This window comes from Asparagus officinalis, chromosome 8 (assembly GCF_001876935.1).
Source record: "Asparagus officinalis chromosome 8, Aspof.V1, whole genome shotgun sequence".
Classification (NCBI taxonomy): Eukaryota; Viridiplantae; Streptophyta; class Magnoliopsida; order Asparagales; family Asparagaceae; genus Asparagus; species Asparagus officinalis.
This window is the reverse complement of record NC_033801.1, coordinates 11,707,683-11,715,065: the sequence shown is the minus strand read 5'-3', so window position 1 is coordinate 11,715,065 and position 7,383 is coordinate 11,707,683. Positions and strand designations below refer to the sequence as shown.

Here is a 7,383-nt window from a genome sequence, read left to right as displayed (position 1 = left end):
CAGAAATTCCGTCGCTAAAAGCTTTATTAGCGACGGAAATTCCGTCGCTAAAAGTTTTTTAGCGACGGAATTTCCGTCGCTAATAAAGATGAGCTGGCAAAAAAAAATGGGCGCGGGCGTGCCCAAAAAATTTGGGCACCCCGCGCCCGAGAGAGGGATTTATCCCAAATCCCTCTCTCAGATCTCATTCCCCCTTCCCCCCCCCCCTCCCCCTCCATCCCCCCCTTCTCGTTCTCTTCGCCGGCGTCGGACCCGCGCCGCCGCCCTACCACCGGCACCGACGAGCAGTCTCCAATATCTCGCGCGAGAGTGAGAGTGCAGCTGCTGTGCTCTTCTGTGCTGCTGATGAGGCCGCCCTCTGCACTTCCTACGATCACAAGGTCTCCTCTTTTTCTCTTTTATTTTTTAATCCCTTTTCATGCTCATTAAATTTCTATATGAATGCTCTATATACACTTTTGAGGTTCCTAATTGCGGAATTTTAATCCCAATTGATTTGGGTCAGTTGGGTATTTGCCCAATTGAGGTCTTTTGAGATTGATCTAATGATCAAATGTGCAGAAAACTTGAAGTATTTGCTATACTCTGTATCAAATTTTTGGGAAATAATAAGGAATCATCACATAATGCCCACACATGTAGAACCTTGAACAATTAAATCCTGTTTTTAAGATAATAGAAAGTGTATAGTTATCATAACAAAATTATAGATTAAAGACTGGCAATTCAATTTTTAATTTTTTAATACACATATATCGGCACAGCTACGATCGTGGTCTAGGTTATGAAGATTTTACTAATCTCCAAGTTTTCGAGGATTGCAGATTTTAGGGGTTTCTTGACTGCAGCTTTTCTTTCTGCCATGTTAGTAGTTTGATAAATATGGACGAAGTCCGTGTAAAATATTTGTACGATGGCAAATGAACTCTAGTGTCGGCTTCTTCTGTTGATGCACCATCTCTGACAATAGAGTCAGATGAGCATGTGAATTTCTAGGAAAGCTAATGAGTTCATCAACTATATGATTGGTTTTGACAATTGTTATCTTTTTGTGAATTCACTATTGATCAATGTTTGCTGTCATTTATGAAGCGGAATGGATCTCAACGTCTTTGGCCTTGCTTGCAAACCATGATCAACAAGAAGTTCTTGTCAATTTCAAGAAACTCTGATATGCTATGAAAAGGGCAAACATGTTTATTGGGTAGTCAGCTTGAGCTTAACTGTTTTGTGAGATACATGATCCCTTGAGGGTCCCTTGATTATCAAGCGAGCTTCAGCATCTTGTTATGTCAGACTTCAGGTTCCTATGTTGCCTGACCTAATAAATAGTCTCGCTTTTCTGTCATTGAATTGGGAACTAGATGAGCTAATCAAGTGAAATCCTTCTCCTAATAAATAGTCTCGCTTTTCTGTCATTGAATTGGGAACTAGATGAGCTAATCAAGTGAAATCCTTCTGATTGTTAGAGCAATTAGATGATTTGGATTGAATTGGGAACTAGATGAGCTAATCAAGTGAAATCCTTCTGATTGTTAGAGCAATTAGATGATTTGACATTGACAGCAGATTCATGTCACTTTGGGTTGCTAATTTTCTTTTGGATCATATTTTCGAAGATCAGGTTGGTTTAGTGAATCAAAGGTTTTTTCTGTCTTGAGCTCATAACTTGTATATCAAATTTGTTAGTATGATCCGTATGGATGTTAACATGTAATAACATAATTGTCTACAGGTTTAGTGAATCAAAGGTTTTTTCTGCTTTAATTCTGAGTTTATAAGCTTACACAACAGTTGTAAATGTACACATGCTCGAGTAAGTTAAATACTTAAATGTCATATTGTCCAAGACACAGTCTTCTAAATTTGGAAAATTGGTGATTCTGTCTAATCACTGGATTCTTCTTGGTTTTGGCATCAATAAACTTTTATCTTTATAAACACCTTGCACATTAGGTACTTAGAAAAGAATAATCTTTGTGTACCTACTACTTGATGAATTTGTTTTCACCTTTCTATCCTTTCTATACTTGTTTTCATGAGAAGCTCCTTGTGTATTTATTGCCTTCTAGGAACTATCCATGCATGTATTAGAGCTCATACTTATTTTTACTGGATTACGTGATTTGTTGCTCTCGCTTACTACTTTTATTGTAGAATCAGTTGCACGTTTTCTTACTTATCTCGATTCTATTATGATGGGTTGAGATTATGCATCTAGCTATTTATTGTAAATGTTCCCACCGTTTTAGATTTTTGCAATATAATGCTTCAGGTTACTCCCTACGTCAAATGCATCAAGCCAATATTGAGAAAAGGCTCGGGTCAAGGTACTCTCTCCTCCCTCAATCTGTGATTTCGATTGTAAAGGCCAAGCTACTTCTTTGCATCCACAATCTGTGATTTCGATTGTAAAGGCTGAGCTGCCGCTGATCATTCTGCAGATTGTCATCGTCGTCGCCCTCACTCGGTTTCTTGCTTTCGTTCTTCGGCCTCTTCGTCAGCCTCGTGTTGTTGCCGAAATCATCGTGAGTTCTCAAAAAAAAAATCTCTTTGTTTATATATACTCTTCATGGTTATTTTGATCAATTTTCCTCCATGTTGAATTTTGACTGTATTTAGGATATATTTATTCTGAATAGATGGTAGAGAGTTTTTATTGAAGTATATATTTTTAATTTATTGTTTGAATTTCTATATTGTTTCGAATTGACATTGTTTTGCAGGCTCAAGCTGAAATAGCAAGGAGGAATCGCAACGCGCCTCGCAGTTACGAGCATCACGGGGGCTCCAGGACATTCAGCCAGCATTATCATCAATTAGAGCTTAAGGTATATAATATATTAGCTTTTACGTTGAGTATAATTTATGTGTTATGAGTTAATGATATATTTGAATAAAATAGGGAAGGGGAGATCTCAATCATTTTGCAGATCGTATTCTGACTTCCTGGAGCCCGAATTACGCCAATGAAGAGAAGAAAGCAAAGAATAAGGATCTGGCTGTAAGTAGCAGTTCATTTATATATTCAATTTCATATCAATGCATCATTATTAAGTCGACTTGCCTGGGTTGTTTTGATATATCGCAGGAGAAATTACATACCAAAGTACAGGAGCAATTGACTCAGTCTCAGGTCTGTTCTAACACTCCTGCCCGGCTAAGTAGAGAGGATGAGGACTCCATCATCGAGACGGTCATTGGACCTAGTAGGAACAGATATCGGTGGAGAGGATCCGAGCAGAGGCCGCACGAGTCTAGTAGCACCTACGAGTCTGCAGCACCACAAGGAACACCAGGAAGCAGTTCATATCAAGACTCGATGGAGCAGCGATTAAAAGCGATTGAAGAGAACGGAGGCGTCGGGAGCAGACCGAATTGGAGTTCACACAATTCATGTCGACTCTGCCTCAGGAGGCTCAGGAGGCATATAGGAGACATTTTCTGTCGTCACAGGTAATATATATACTTTGCTTTTTTTTAATTAGATGATATCGTACATACTGATACACACGAATACATACTGTTACACACAAACCCTAACTCTAACCCTAACACAAACCTCAAAATATATACTTATAATGTTTTTATGTGATGGTGGTCTTGATGGTGTATGCGTGCGTAGTGTTGGTGGTATTGGTTGGTGGGTTGGTTGGTTGGTTGGTTGTGGTGTTGTGTAGTGGTGGTCGTTATGTGATTGGTTTGTGAGGGGTTTTGTCGTGGTGGGGGGGAGGAATGGGGATTGGGTGTTGATGGTGGTGATGGTAGTGATGGAGGGGGAGGGGGTGTGTAGAGTATGATTGGTTGGGTTGTGTTGTGGTGTGGTGATGTGTTGTGCAGTGTAGTGTTGTGTTGTGTTGTGATGGTGTAGTGTTGTGTTGTGGTGTTGTGGTGTGTTGTTGTGTTGTGATGTTGTGGTTTTGTGTTGTAGTATATTTATATTTGTACTCTTATTAATGTTTACACACACTTGTTAACATTTGATTTATATTTACAGGCCGGGACTTCTTCACAAGGTGCAGTCGGGGGTAGTCATAATGTGGCTGGTGTTGAGGATGAGGATGATGATGATCAGGAGGATTGATTGTCCTTAATATAACTTTAAAAACAATTTCTTGTGTTGTATAAACAATATTTATTATGTACCCGTCGAGAAACTTTTACTTGCTTTTATTGAATTAAATGTGTGATATATGCGTGAGATGTGATATTTGCTTGAGATTGAAGCTTTCTTCTGCTGATTGAACAGGTTTTTAAAAATTATTATCGATATTGTACAGGGTTTTTTCAATTTTCAAAACATTTTGCAAATTCTTTTTTTTTAAAATTTTTAGCGACGGAAATTCCGTTGCTAAATATAATTTTAGCAACGGAATTTTCGTCACTAAATAAGTATTTAGCGACGGAAAACGTGTATGAAATCATATCTGTTTTTTTAAAAATCAATAGGGGCGGATTTTCCGTCGCCAATAAGTTTTAGGGACGGATTTTCCGTCCCTAAAAATCATATCTGTTTTTTTTAAATCAATAGGGACGGATTTTCCGTCGCCAATAAGTTTTAGGGACGGATTTTCCGTCCCTAAAACTTTATTAGCGACGGAAAATCCGTCGCTATTTTTTTTTAATTTTTTATTTTTTAAAATTAGCGACCATTTAGCCGTCGCTACTAATCCGTCGCTAAAATTTAGGGACGGAATTTCCGTCGCTAAAAGTGTTTTTAGGCACCCCTGTTATAGCGTCGAAGTTTTAGCGACGGAAATTTATTTTTTCCGTCGCTAAAACTTTTAGCGACGGAAAATTGACTTATAGCGACGGATTTTTCCGTCGCTAAAGGTTGAAAATCCAGCAGTGAAGGCAGCCTATTAATGAGGTGGCTCGCATATGTAAGTGCCTCAGCCCAAAAGATCTTCTCCAAACCACTCTGCGACAATAAGCATCGGATCTTCTCCAGTAAAGACCGATTTAATCTCTCTGCCACCCCATTTTGCTGCGGTGTATGACTAACTGTGAAGTGTCTCTCTATGCCCTCGTCTCGACATAGCTGCTGAAAGGGGTCAGAAGTATATTCACCACCGTTGTCGGATCGCAACGTCTTGATCTTTCTCCCAGTCTGCAGTTCCAATCTCTTCTTCCACTCCACAAACAAATCTAGGACTTCACTCTTCTTCGTCATGGTGTACACCCAACAACGCCTAGAATAGTCATCTACAAAAGTGACGAACCAATGTCTACCACCAAGTAATGCAGTCTTGGTGGGACCCCAAACGTCTGTGTGCACGTAATCCAGGATGCCACTCGTCTGATGAATGGCAGTCCCGAACTTCACCTTCGTCTTCTTGCCAAGAACACAGTGCTCACAGAACTCAATCTTCCCACTCTTGGCTCCCTTTAATAGCCCATGCTTGCACAATGCCTGCAGTGACTTTTCACCTGTGTGCCCCAACCTATAGTGCCAAAGTCTGCTCATGTCCGCTTCTGAAATAGCCGAAGCAACCTGGCCAATCTCGATGCTTCCCTTCAGATAATAGAAATTCCGATTGCGGACTCCCCTCATCACCACCAATGATCCCTTAGTAATCTTCGCTACAGCGTTTTCGAAAGTCACCTTGAATCCCTTCGCCTCCAAAGCTCCAACTGAGATAAGATTTTTCTTCAGTTGAGGAACAAATCTCACCTCCTTCAACTCACGGATTACTCCATCGTGCATCCTAATCCGTACGGTACCTATCCCACAAACGCCACAGGATTGATCATTTCCCATGACAACAACGCCCCCGTCGACTTTCTCAAAAGATGCAAACCAGTCTCGCCTAGGGGTCACATGAAAGGTAGCGCCGGAATCAAGCATCCAATCTGATGCATCCACATGGTTCACCTCCGGAGTAATCAGTAGAGAAAAGCACGAATCATCGGAATCATCGCCTTTCGCAATGTTCACCTCATTGGCCTTCGGGCCCTTTTTCTTGCCATTCTCTTTCTCCTTGAGCTTCGGGCAGTCTCTCTTCCAATGTCCCTGCTCCTTGCAGAATGCACATTGGTTCTTTGTTAATTGGTGGCGGCCTCTAGACTTTGACCTTCCTCTATTACCACCTTTCGGATATGGGCTTCTACCTCTCGTCGACAAGGCCTCTCCTGAAGTACTAGCGCGGGAAGTCTCCTTATCCTTCCTCCTCAAATCGTAGTTCGTCAAAGCGTTAGTCACTTCACTATAGCTGATAGAAGATCTCCCGTTCAACAAAGTGAGCACGAAGGTATCATACTCCTCATCCGGTAAGGAGCCCAACAAAATAATCGCCTTGTACTCATCCGATATCTTCTCATCAACATTCGCCAAGTCCGACAACAACTTCGTATAGTTGTTCACATGAGCCGCAAGCGAGGTGCCTCTGGACATCTGGAATCTGAATAACCTACGCAGCAAGTGCAATCGGTTCTCAACACTCTTCGTAAGGTACTTATTGTTGAGAATTTCCCACATCTTCATCGCAGACGTCACCCCAATCACATCATACTTCAGCTCCTGTTCCAAACAGGACCTGATCACCCCACAAGCGTTCCTATTCATTTTCTCCCATACCGCCTCTTCATATTTAGGTGGCCTCTCGTGGACCATGATGGTCTCTTCCAAATTCTGAGCATTTAACGCATCCTGTATGTCGCCCATCCACAAACCAAAGTTGATTTTTCCGTCATATTTCACCACACTTATTTTGGTGTTTTGAAAACCAACTTGTATTGTACCCGCCATCGATTTGCTGCTTTCACCTTCTTCTCCCATTGCGAACTAACTCCAAATTGTAGAGAAAGAACAAATTTGATAGAATTAGGAACCACCCAACTGAACCCTAGATCGGATTCCAAATAGATCTCCTATCCACACGAGGAAAGCGAAATCTCCAACGGCAACTCCTAATGCTATCTCCACCGAAGCCGAGAACTCCAAGAACTAAGCTTCACACAAGAATCTTCCTCCACCAAAAAACCCTAGATCTGAAATCTGGGCTCTGATACCACTTGTTGCGCGCAGCGGAAATTTCGGCAGCACTTCGGCAGCACAACAAGAGAGTCAGGTCGCAATAAGAATTCTTGTGACCCGAAACTATGGCCTTCTCCGCGACTTAGCATTGCACCCGCATGCCTTCGTATGCACACGTGGGTTGTGGGCCCACTTTTCACAAGTTTAACATTAAAACTACTATTATTGATTCACTTTGAAGAAAGACTTGTGGGGGCAATATCATGAAGCACTATGTGTCCACGGTCCATTTTATCCATATGTTTACTTGGACCAATGAGTACCATATTGAAATCAGACAATATAGCAATAGAACTTGAAAATAGAAGGCAGCATATGGCAACATTGAAGAATTGCATATTCTCTTA

General features: G+C 41.2%; 2 long non-coding RNA genes across 2 annotated transcripts; both read left to right on the top strand.

Annotated features, from left to right (window-relative positions):
- LOC109822466 lies at positions 201-2,769 on the top strand. Its single transcript, XR_002242141.1, has 4 exons — positions 201-380; positions 2,276-2,330; positions 2,445-2,528; positions 2,727-2,769. It is a non-coding gene; the product is annotated as an uncharacterized LOC109822466 (long non-coding RNA).
- LOC109822467 lies at positions 3,351-4,219 on the top strand. Its single transcript, XR_002242142.1, has 2 exons — positions 3,351-3,456; positions 3,998-4,219. It is a non-coding gene; the product is annotated as an uncharacterized LOC109822467 (long non-coding RNA).